We start from the raw sequence: 13350 nt of genomic DNA, 5'->3' as shown, positions 1-13350 counted from the left end.
AATGCATAAGCTTACATGACACGAATTAACACTTCTTAAACCACAAGCATTACGTGCTGCCTGATAATGGTAACTGTACTTGTAGATTGTGACCTGAATCCAATGATGATTGAACTTGCAGTCACACTAAATCAAGGCAATTATGATTCATGAAGTCATTTCTTTTAATGAGGTTTGGGCTTTTAAAAGAATGGATTATGTAAATATTGTCGCAATTTCCCTCTCACATGGGTGTGGGACTTACAAATTGTTGATCCACCCCCATGTGAGGGATAATGCATGCAACTATTACATACAATGCCACCTTGTAACTATGTTGTCAAAATCAGATTGAGGGTTATTAGATAATGCAGTTGGTATTTTATAAGATCGGATTTTGAATCAAACACGTTTTGATTAGAAGTTGATAATTAGCCATAATAAGTAATATAAATTGTTGAACCTTGATCATCTCAAAGGCTCTAATTCATTGAAGAATTTTTTTGTGGTAATATTTAGTTGTGATTCCTTAAGACAGGGAGAAATGTGCCTTTGGATTTTTACTATGGGCGAAAGGAAGTTGGTTTTCTTAGCTTAAAAGACTATTGAGAGAATGCATACACAAAATTTGATAAAATTTTTTGACATGAGTTGGTAAGTTTGTACTGGTTTTTATTTGGGCTCATCACTAACATTATTTTTTTACCTACTACTAGCAATCTGCCACATTAGCAATTGTCATATTTATTGTCAATTTTTTTTTTTTTTTTTTTAAAGATTTTCTTAACTATTAAAGTTTCAATAACAGATATAAAATCGTGCAGACATGTCTAGTTGGGAACATACTCCAAGCTTCAAACTTGGTTAAGGGCCTAACATTCAGGCCCTAAGGTAAAAAGCTTTTGATAAAATCTTCCACTAGGAGCTTTCTAATGCCTCTTGAATTGGTCTATGATTTTTTTGACAGTACCCAATAAATGAAAACTATTTAATATAAAAATAAGATAGAAGACAAATAATAATAATAATAATAATAATAAACATGATTCAAATCCCATTTACAAAAAAAAAAAAAAAAAAAGAAGAAAAAGAAACAAATTGATATTTTAGTAAGTTATTATTATAAAGCAAATACCATAAGTTTCAAATCTTATTCAATCTATTAAAAAAAAGTAGTATGAAAAGGTCAATTAATATAGTAGATGATTTGTATTTATTAATGAGTACCTACTAATTCTAATAATTATTCATTGGTTAGAGGGTTGGGTAGTGGATCAATGCTACTCTCCTACCGTCTTACATTTAAAGTCAAAGTTAAATGGACCAAGGCAAAGTGTTTTGTAACTTAATTGACATTTTCTAGTATTTTCAATAGAGACATTTAGGGTTTAAATATTCCGTATCCCTTTTTTATATATATAAAAGTTAATTGGGCTTTGAACACTTGACTCAGTTGACTGGGTTGAACTGTACAAGCGATTTGGGTACGAGGGATGAACGACGATCAACCTACCTAAATTTTTACTAGTAATCCTCGGTTTACCTGCTTGCTGAAACCTCCCTCCATAGCCGATTGAATGGTTGGATAGCCACTCAACTGTTCACTGTACTTCCTGTATCCCACTCCCCTCCCTATCTCTCTTGACCCATTCACCGGAGCATGTGCAATGGCATGCTGTACAGCTGGAGCCCAATTGTACAACTTGTAAACGACACACTGGTCATCTATGAGGTATTGGAAAATATGCAAAACTACAATTTATTGGTGTAAGCTACATTTTGTACAGTCTAAATAAACTACAAGTCGTTCCCAACTCGTTAACTACTTAATTACAAAGTTGCCCTCTTTTACCTAAGCTACAGATAGTGCAATATGAATTTGGAAGCTTGTGAAAACAAGTATTTCCAGTGCCAGGGAGAAATATTTTTTAAGCCGTGCTAAGGAAAATTTGAATGTACCAAAGTTATGAATATTTTATTGTAGCAGTTGAAATGTTTTGTGTCAACCAATAATTCAGTAGTTTTTTTATTCTTTCATTTTTCTTTTTTAGAATCAATAATCCTGTATACTTAACTCCTTGAGACATACTAGTTTAAATATTTGGTTTTCTTTTTTTGGATAGAATATATCTAGTAATTTCAACTTATATAAATTAAGTTATTTCATTAATTCATTCCATTTCGGAGGATACAAAATTATACAATTTTTTTATTGTATTTTAAAAAAAATAAAAGAATATATATTTTTTAATTGAAATCATATGAGTTTATTCTCCGCAAGCTGGCCTATATATTTCTTTATTTGTAGCGCAAGATAAAGTCAGCGGAGGCCAAATCTTCAGGTCTTTGTGAATTTTTGGCATTGTTTGCACTGTTGACATTGTGAACCAATCACATAATCATATTGTGTTGGAGTTGGATCGGAATACTTATAACTAGGAATCAATCATTCGTGGTTGAACAGCAAGAAAGTTTTGAGATGGAGAAGTAACACCAATACCACTCCTCACTTCGTGCAAAATGGGAAACTTCAATCTATCTCATAGGTCAGTATATGAATCCATATTTATCATACAATAATGATTCAAAGCTAAGTTAAACCAATCTACTTGGATTGTTTTCGTTCTTTATCGATTGTTTAACGTTTAATAATGGGTTCGTAGGATTGTTTTGGCACCATTAACAAGAACGAGATCCTACAACTTTGTTCCTCGGCCCCATGCTGCTTTGTATTACTCCCAGAGAGCAACAAAGGGTGGCTTCTTGATTGGAGAAGCCTCTGGGATTTCAGACACTGCTCAAGGGTAAATATCTTGGTTATGTACTTATGTTTCTAATTTTTTTGAAAAATGTATGAAAATATAAACAATCAACATACAACAAAATTTGTTTCCAAGTTTATGTTTTAAAATTGAAATCTCAAAGAATTTTATGATCTCATGTTTAACTAACATGTTTAGGAAATGGGTTGCTAGCCTTTTTTGTAAATGTCATGATCTCATTTGGGAGAAAGACTTAAAGAATTTTCATTTTCATTTTTTATAATTCAATTGTTACAACAGGTTGATTTGAACATCGGATATTTCTATTAAAAAACCAATGAGGTGTCAACTGAGTTACAAATCTCTTAGCATTTTGAATGAAACTTAAAAGACTTAAAGATAAGTAGATAAGTTTCTGTCAAAATCTAAAATTAACTTAAGAAACCTCAATTTTCTTGTTAATTTATTTAAGAGATTGTCAAGAGTCTTGTAATTTAGTGACATTGTCTATTCTCTTTTAGGAGGAGAATCATAGTTCAAAGACCCCTTTATTGTAATGGTTGAGTTGTACAAAATGTTTAAGAGGATAAGAAAAACAATTGGGAATACGGTAGCCGTACAAGTGCACAAGAAACAGAATTCTCTAATGTTAGAAATCTCTTTCTCTGAAAATTCTTTTGTTGCGTTAGCATTTCTATGCCTATACAGTTAATATAAAAAAACAAAGAAAAAAAATAGCTAACCTAATCTAATTTTTGTGTTATTTTTCCTGATTAGATTTCAATCCCTTCTTTAAATTTATTTCTAATCGATCTTAATCTAAATTCTCTCAAAATTTTAAAATTATTGATGACTCAAGCATAAACTTAGTGCAAATCAATATCTATATATTACTAAAAATTGAAGCGTGACATTTATTGCTGCTAAGCTCCTATTACGCCACCTCATTGCCACATCATTTGTCACATAATTACTATTTATTCCTTTTTTTTTACAAAAAAAAAAAAAAATAGATTATTAACTTTACATATTCATCTTTGTCGGTTTTAACATCTATATATATATATATATTTCATTTTTATTTCCAATTTTCCTATAATTTTTTTTACATTCACTTATTTTTTAAATATTTACACTTTCTTCAACCTTTCTTCTTCCCTTACCTTTTCATCTCCCCACTACCCTCTACTTTAATATTGCTATTCATCTTTCCCTTCATCTTCTTTTATTTGTCTCTTCATATCCCTTTCCTCTTACTATAAGTTTGTCACTCTTTTTCATTCTTTGCATAGTTTTGTCTCACAAAAAATTCTCTCTCTCTCTCTCTCTCAATGTTTTGGTGGATTTTTATTTTTTATTGCATCTCCACTTTAGGTTGATAAATTTTTGTGTTTTTAATAACTCTAATTTAGGTTGATACGATTTAGTTTTGTGTTTTAAGTTATTATTATTATTATTTTGCTCTTTGATTGTTAAATTTTATCCGATTACATTATAAAAACTTAAAGATAGTAGATAAAAATAACACAGTATTCCATTACATACCATAATTTGGATAATTTAGTGTTTATTGTTATATTTTTTAATTTTTCTTATTTTTTTTCTTCTCTTCTATTTTACTCAATATTGAAATTCAACCACATCCTCCTTATCATTAAATTATTTATATTTTCTCTCTCTTTTTGTTTTAAAAAATAAAAAATGTAATTTTTTATTGTGCTCATCAAATTTTACTTATTTTTTTTTTTTTTTTTAACATTTAGACTTTCTCCTTCTCTTTACCTTTTCATCTCTCCAAACATTCTACCTTGATATTACTTTTCCTCTTTCCTTTTATCTTCCTTTATTTTGTTTCTTTTTATTATCTTCCTTTTAGTATAAATTTGTCATTCACTCTTCCATTCTTTACATAATTTTCTCTCACAAAAAGTGGTTATTTCCCACTCTTTCTCCCTTAATTTTTTGGTGGATTTTTATTTTTATTTTTCTTGCATCTCTATTTTAGCTTGATAAAGTTTTGTATTCTTTAGAACTCTATTTTGGTTGATGGGATTTAGTTTTGTGTTTTAAGTTTTTATTTATTTATTTTTTTTTATGACTTTGATTGTTAAATATGATCATATTGCATTATAAATAATTAAAAATAGTATATAAGAATGTACTATTATTATATTACATAGAATTATTTGGATAAGTTAGTGTTTATTGTTATGCATTTTTTTTTCTCATATCATTTTATTTAAAATTTAAATTCAGCCACATCCCCCATAAAAAAAAAAAAAAAATCTTTGACATACCACTAACGTGACTACATCTATAACTATTTAAGCCATCCATGATATCTATTTCTTATTAATAGCCAAAAAAAATTACAACTAGCAAGGGAACATACAAAGTAATAAAGAATAAATGAAGGAAGAAAAAAAAAAAAATGAAATCAAACGTCAATGAATAACTGTTATTTGGAAAATAAAAAAGGTGGTAAAGAGGAGTAAGAAATAAAATAGAGATGGCTATACAAAGGACATTAAAAACTTTATAGTGCAATAAAATCAACAATTAAATATAATAATACAAAATTTAAACTTAAAACTAATAAAACTCTAACTAGGGAAATTATATATATATATATATATATATAATCATACCCTTCATACACCATGACTTAAAAAAGATTATTGAATAGTTCTACCTCTCATTTAATGTCTATTTTATACAAATTATCAACCAATAAATATATGATCATGGTAAAAAATGTTATAGATAAGATTATGAAAAATATGATAAAACTATTTAAAAAAAAAAAAAACTCTTTATAAAGTTTAGGAACTAAAATAGTATTTTATTTAAAAAATTATCATGTGCAAAGCACAAGTCAGTGACTAGTATATATAAAAGCAGATACCTCATGTGAGAGTGCATGAGGTCTTGCCACATGGCACTCTAATATTGCATTTAACATTTTTTACCTTTTTCCATTAAATTTTTTTTACTGTTACCTAATAAATCATAGTGACTTATTTTTACTATTATATAAATTTAGCATTTTTTACCTCTTTTTATTAAATTTATTTATTTATTTTTTTTACTGTTATCCAATAGATCATAGTAACTTATTGCATTTAACATTTTTTACCTTTTTTCATTAAGTTTTTTTTACTGTTACCCAATAAATCATAGTAACTTATTTTTACTATTATATAAATTTAGCATTTTTTACCCATTTTTATTAAGTTTTTTTACTGTTACCCAATAGATCATAGTAACTTATTTTTACTATTATATTGATATGAACTGTTCTTGAAAATTAGACCAAAAGTTATTCACTATAAAATGGATTATCTTTTAAAAGTAGACCAAACCTTATAAAAAATTCAGGCACAGTTCTTACCTTACATATTATGACCCAAGTTTGACCATTCCCACATGTAAATCAAAGCAAAAACTCTTACACTCTTACTAACTCTCTTCTTCCTCCCCCACATATAGATGATACTTCTAGAAAATCTTATTCTCATGAAATATCTCTTCATTTTACCCCAATTTCAATTCAATATGCTTTTGTCTATTAATAATATTCTATGCAATTTATGCAGAAAAATTTTCTGTCATTGATCAGTGCAACACAAATATATATAAATCTTAAGATCCCTTAGGTTGTTGAAATAATTGACAAATGCATATTTCTAAATTTTATAATAACAAAAAAGTCTAATAAATAGCATATACTATCTCACAAAATGCCATTAACTTAATATTTTCTTTTAAAAAATTCAATAATAGGAATGGTCAAAAACATGATCCTATACAAGAAATACCAAAAATACATGCAAAAAAAATTTCATAGGAAAATTTATCTTTAACTAAAATGAAGACAATAGTAAAGATAAAATGCATTGAATGAAATCCTACGAAACAGGTTCGTTAATTATTTCAAATTATACTCATCATTTATGTAAAAAAATAATAATACATCATATTATTTACATTAAAAAAATAATACATATTAATTTCAAAGTTCATTGCAAGATGTGAATTGCTAGGGCCTTGCAATAATAAGTAACATTGATACAACAATGGGTTGGTATTACATTTTGTGCATACATTGTGAAAGGAATGTCAAATTACAAGCAAGATCAGTTTGGTGTAAAAAATGTAAAACAAAAATAAATCTTTCTATCCCAAAGTTAGAGGCATTCACATTAACTACATACTCTCCAAATATTTATAATATATTTATCTCACTATAACTACTATATATATACAATTGCAAACTACTTCAGATACAAGATTCAAATTGAAGTTTTTAATGCAACTAACAAAACAAAGTTTGTGATATTTGATTGAGATGCTGAGAAAATCTTAAATAAATCTACAAGATCGAGATCTTGCTGAAAAATAAACTAAGTTACAACTTATTTAAATTATTGTAAAAATATTGATATAGGAGAAGAAATCCCACATGATTTGAAAAAAAAAAAAGGATTTCTCTACTTCATTTGAATGAATTCAATCTAAAAGATGGTTTTGAAAATTACATAGTTGCTAAGATTTTTGATGCGCCTTCAAATGATAAAAAGGTATGGAAAAAAAAAAAAATTCAACAAGCTATATTAATTCTTTTTGCTGCACTATTCCAAAATTAACAAAAATAAAAAATTTATAAAAAACTGTCATATCATTGAAATTTAATATAAATGCAAATACCTATGAAAAATCTTAGCGACAAAGTCCAAACTTTGTAAGATCTAATCAAGAATCTCTTGGTGCCAATTCATTAATAATTAAAACAAATGATGCAACAAAAGGAAAAAAATGATGAAAGCTCAAAAATTGAACAAATATGGATGGACTAAATTTCAAATGATGAAGATGGAGAAATTGACGATGACAACAAGCGTCACCATACCACAATAACAAAGCATTGAAGAAAAAGAAATTCGTAATGAAGCTTTTTATTACATCACATAATAAAAATCAATAATATAGAATGAATTAATATGCTTTTATCAACTTTTATTTTACAATATTACTCCAAGTTGTTTTCATTATTGCTCATTACTTGAACAAAATAATTATAATAGATATATGTGTGCAATTTATAATTGTTACTTTTTATGATGAACTCATTACTAACAAAGTTTTATAATAAATATGCTATAATATATGTATAATATTTTTCAAAAACAAATTTACATAAAACATTATAATATTATCCGTGCATCGCACGGGAAACTTACTAATTTTATTAATAATAGATAACACCTTGTTCCAATAAAATAGGTATGCCTTTTCAATTCAATAGATTTTAATAATGACTAAATATTTTTAGCTAAAAGATGTAAGAAATAAAAAAAAAATTCTTTGTATCACAATAATAAAAACTATGTTAAGAAAACCAAGTCTATAAATAGACAATAGACTATCTTCCTTTTTTTTTTTCCTCAAAAATTTTCCTCAAAAAAAAAAAAAAAAAAAGTCGGGAAATTCGCATTCTCCATCAAATAATTGACGATGAAATTATATAGTATTTAGTACCCAAATAATTTCTCATGTTAGTTATTATTTTTTAATGAAATAAATTTGAGATACCTTATTCAAAATGACTAAAATAATTTAATTACAATATTTGTAGCTCTTGAAATATGCTTTCTAGAATGATTATTGACCAAATATTGATCCTTATTTTTCACTGTGCCCATGCATTTGCACTTATTGCAACCTCCTTATGTTTATACAAGGCACAGAACATCTTATCTATACTTAATTTTATTTTTACTTTTATTAAAGTTACCCAAATACTCCAGGCGTTTGGACAAGAGAACAAGTTGAAGCATGGAAACCAATTGTGAGTGCTGTTCATGAAAAAGGGGGCTTATTTTTTTGCCAACTTTGGCATGCAGGGAGAGCTTCTGATTATTGTAACGCTTCTTTTCCCTTTTGTTCAATTCGTTGTATTCATGATGCATGGTTAGAATTTTTAGTGCCATATTAATACTCTGCTTGTGAAAGAAAGGTTTGTTTCAGAAAACTGACTCTTTTACTGGGTACTGAATCTGAAATTGAACTAGAAAACATTTTCTATTGTTTGGCTTCATTAATATTTGTTTTCGTATTTCTAAATAATTATATGAGCAAAAACTTCATTCACAAAAATATATCCCAAATAGGAATTTATATATTTTTGACCTATTTGGGTGCTTCAAATGGCAAGCAAACTCCTAATATGATTTTTTTTTTCTTTTGAGAAAAAGACAATAACTTTATTAAAACTAATCAGTTATCAGCTAACATTACAACACTAAGGTGTGGAGAAACACCTTCCATCCATAACGATAAATCACTAACATGTTTAGCAAGTTTGTGAGTTACAAAATTATCATGTTCAAATGAAGGGGAAAGTGACTGGTCTTAGAAAAAAAATATTGTTTGTAAATTTCTTTTTTATAAATAGAGAAAGGGCAAAGAAAGTATTATTCGGAGAGGTTTTTTTGGTGTGGAAAATGAAAATGTTTTCTTGAGGTTAAAAGAGAGTGCTAATAGCATGTTCCACAGGCTATCAACCCAATGGCCAACCTCCAATATCTTGCACGGACAAGCCAATAACAGCTCAGATTCAAATTGATGGCACTAGTGCTGCAGAATACCCACCTCCTCGACGCCTAAGAACTGATGAAATCTCACAAGTTGTCAATGACTTCAGAATTGCAGCAAAAAATGCTATAGAAGCAGGTCATTCTTATTTTAACTGGGAAGTTCAATTTTTCACTAGACATCCATAGGCAAAGTTCACATACCATTGTGTGCATTGATAATAAAGGCTATATATTGTGGACCATATCTTCATAGTATAAACATCAACCCAATTGCATTGAAACAGGCTGCTAGCTTGCTTAAGTTGCTTTGATTTTTCTGACCACTCTTTTATTGGGCTGAGTTTCTTCAAGTAGTGCATTGCTTAATTTCTATAATCTTTAATTCTATCTGTTCTTATGAAAGGAAAGTTCACAGTTCAAATTACAGGTTTTGATGGAGTGGAGATTCATGGAGCCAATGGCTACTTGCTTGATCAATTCCTGAAGGATCAAGTTAATGATAGAACAGATGAATATGGGGGGAGCTTAGAAAGTAGTTAAAGCAGTTGCTGATGAGATTGGAGCCGAAAAAGTTGGGATTAGGCTCTCTCCATATGCTGATTACAATGACTCTGGTGACTCCAACCCTGAAGCTCTTGGTCTGTACATGGCTGAGTCCTTGAACAAATATGGAATACTCTATTGTCATGTGATTGAGCCTAGGATGGTTACCCAGTTTGAGAAGCATGAGACCATATGTAGTCTGTTGCCCATGAGAAAGGCCTTCAAGGGGACATTCATTGTTGCGGGTGGATACAATAGGGAAGAAGGAAATGTAGTAATTGCTAGTGGTAGTGCTGATTTAGTTGCATTTGGACGTTTGTTTTTGGCCAACCCGGATCTGCCTTGGAGATTTGAGATCAATGCAAAGCTTAACAAATATGATAGAAACAGCTTTTACACGCATGATCCTGTTGTTGGGTACACAGACTACCCATTTCTTGAACCTGACACTTAAAATTAAGGGCAGTGTCTATTTCACACGGCCAAGTACACATATTTGTACACACAAATGTCACATGGCAAAATAAATGGTGGAAGTTGGTTTACTTACTAGACTATTAATGTTTCATTAACAAATATATAATCGTACAGACATGTCTGGTTTGGAACACACTCCAGGCTACAAACTTTGTTAAGGGCCTAACATCTTCTGGGCCTAAGATAAAAGCTTTTGATAGAATCTACCACTAGGAGCTTTCTATGCCTCTTGATTTGGTCTATCATAATTTTTGACCGTCACCATTAAATGCAAGCTATTTAATATAAAATTTAGATATAAGACAAAAATAATATGATTTGAATCCCATTTACACCAAAAAAGAAACAAATTGATACTTCAATATAAGTAATTATCATTAAGCAAATACCATAGGTTTCAAATCTTATTCAATTTATTAAAATAAAGTAATATGAAAAAGTTAATTAATGTAGTAGATGATTTGTATTCATTAGTACTCTAAGAGTACCTAATAATTACTTGCTGGTTAAAGGGTTGGATAGTGGATTGATACTACTCTCCTAATGTCTTTCCTTTTAGGCCAATGACTCATAGAATCCAGCTCTCCATGAATTGGAGCCTTAAACTTAAAGTCAAAGTTAAATGGGTAATGACCAAAAGTTTTGTAACTTAATTGACTAGGGTTTAAATCATTCCTACCTTCTTATTATAAGTGAATATATATACACACACACACACACATACACAATTCCATTGATGTAAACAATAATGCATTTTATAAAACATCCTATTATGTAAAAGGACATTGTACTATGAAAAATGGTACATCATTCCACTTATACAAACAATAATGCATTAAAATGCATTTTGCTAAAGCACATCCTACCATACATCCCACTCAGGGGCGGAGGGAAGGGGAGTTGGAGGGCGGGGGGGGGGGGGGGGCAAGTGCCCCCTTGAACTTCCAAATATTTCTCTAATAATAGTATAATATTACTATATTGTACAAAAATATCTTATTTGCTCCCCTACACCACAAAAGGACAAATAACTTTTCTCTTATTTTTTTTTCAATTCCCACGGCAGCTTCTCTTAGAGCATCATTGGTGGTGCCAAAAATTTCACAATTTGGCACCATAAAAAACTATTTTATCTATTTTACCATCTCATTTTACAAAATACTCAATATCAGTGATTTTGTTTTAAAATTCAACACAATAAAATAATATAAATAATACAATAAAATAATATATCTACTACAATAAACGACAACCACCACCACCACCACCACCAACACAATAAAATAATATAACTTCTAATAAAATATTGTTTTTTTTTTTTACCATCTTAGCTATGGTACACAGATATCTTTGGTTATTTTTTTTGGTATAAAGGAAACTTCATTAGAGAAAAACTAAACTTCAGGGCAGACCCTGTTTGTACAGAAACCGTGGCTATCAGCCTCAACAAAACATAAAACGTCCACAGGCGGACTTGAATACACAATAAAATCCATAGCTTGCAAGCAGCCAATATTAGCTAGCCTATCTGCACACCCATTGGTTTCGCGGAAAATGTGCTTGATCCGACAGTGGGGTAATTGTAGCATCAACTGTCTGCAGTCTTCAAAGAGAACTGTCTGCAGTCTTCAAAGAGAGGGGAAATGGCAGTATTAGTATAACTAGGATTGTTAAAGGCATCTACAAGAGATTTAGCATCCATTTCCACAATGATCTTGGGGGAATTTAGTTGTTGGCATAAGAGAAGGCCATCCCTAAGAGCCCAAAGCTCGGCCAAAAAGCTGCTAGCTTTCCCTAATCTCCTAGAGAAGCCTATAACCCAGTTGCCATTCTCATCCCTTACAACACCTCCACCCCCGGCTAAACCCAGCACACCATTTGCAGCCCCTTCCGTGTTAAGCTTCAGCCACCCCATTTCAGGTTTTTCCCAGCAAATTCTTTTAACAACCCCTTGTCTGCGATGCTTCCATCTTCCTGCACAGTGGACAAATTCGTTGGACTGCATAATGATCTCCTGCACAATGTTTGGGTTAAAGCCTTTGTTTTTGAAAACCAACAGGTTTCTCTGCTTCCAGATAATCCAAATGGCAAATAGGAAAATGGAATTCCAAGGAGGAAGGTCTGCCATGTAGCTGGTCATGTCATGGCAGTTTGAAAGAAGCCATTCCCTGGTAGATTGAGTGAAAAAGGAGGGACTGAGAGCTTGGCGATGCAGCTGAGCCCAGATAGGTTTGATGCAAATGCAGTCACGGAGAGCATGTGAAATGGATTCAGTTTCCAAATGGCACAAGGGGCATGTAGGATCCATATTAATCCCTCTACCCAAAAGACACTCCTTTACTCCGATGCTACCATGCATACATTTCCACACAAACATTTGGATTCTAGGGAGGGTGTTAAGCTTCCATATCCATTTTCCAGCAAACGTTTCAGTCTTTAAGGGGTCGATTGCAAAACAGTAAGCACTCTTTAACTCAAAAGTACCCTTTGGTAAGGGACTCCAGGCTATTTTATCAATTCCTCTAGTGAGAATAGGAGTTGGTATAGCTTGGATCTCAGCTTTTAAGTTATCAGGAAGATCAAAGGGGATTACTTACCAATCCCAGCCATACGGGGCAGCCACATCCTTGATTCTGAGATTCACTATGTCACGGGGGAGGGGACCATGAATAAGGTGTCTAATTGGGCCAATGTTTAACCAACGATCCGACCAGAAATTTAGGCTACTGTCATGCCCAGGGATCCACTTCACTCCATTTTGGAACACATCTTCTCCTTTTATCATACTTCTCCATGTGGGAGAACAAGGCAGCCTCGAATCCTTCCTGGACTCCACTCTCAATCTAGTGCAGTATTTCAATCTAAGAACCCTTGCCCATTGAGAGTCACTCTCCGTATGAAAACGCCAGTTAAGTTTAGCCAAAAGAGCCGTGTTTCTACCTTTGGCTGATTGCAAACCAAGCCCTCCTAACTCCTTTGGCTTGGTAACCTTA

At 30.9% G+C, this 13350-nt stretch overlaps 1 pseudogene; it reads left to right on the top strand.

Annotated features, from left to right (window-relative positions):
• The first annotated feature begins 66 nt into the window (after positions 1-66).
• Positions 67-10334, top strand: LOC115959928 (annotated as a pseudogene).
• The last annotated feature ends 3016 nt before the right edge of the window (positions 10335-13350 follow it).

Source organism: Quercus lobata, chromosome 2 (genome assembly GCF_001633185.2).
Source record: "Quercus lobata isolate SW786 chromosome 2, ValleyOak3.0 Primary Assembly, whole genome shotgun sequence".
Taxonomy (NCBI): Eukaryota; Viridiplantae; Streptophyta; class Magnoliopsida; order Fagales; family Fagaceae; genus Quercus; species Quercus lobata.
This window is presented reverse-complemented; position numbering and strand designations above follow the sequence as displayed.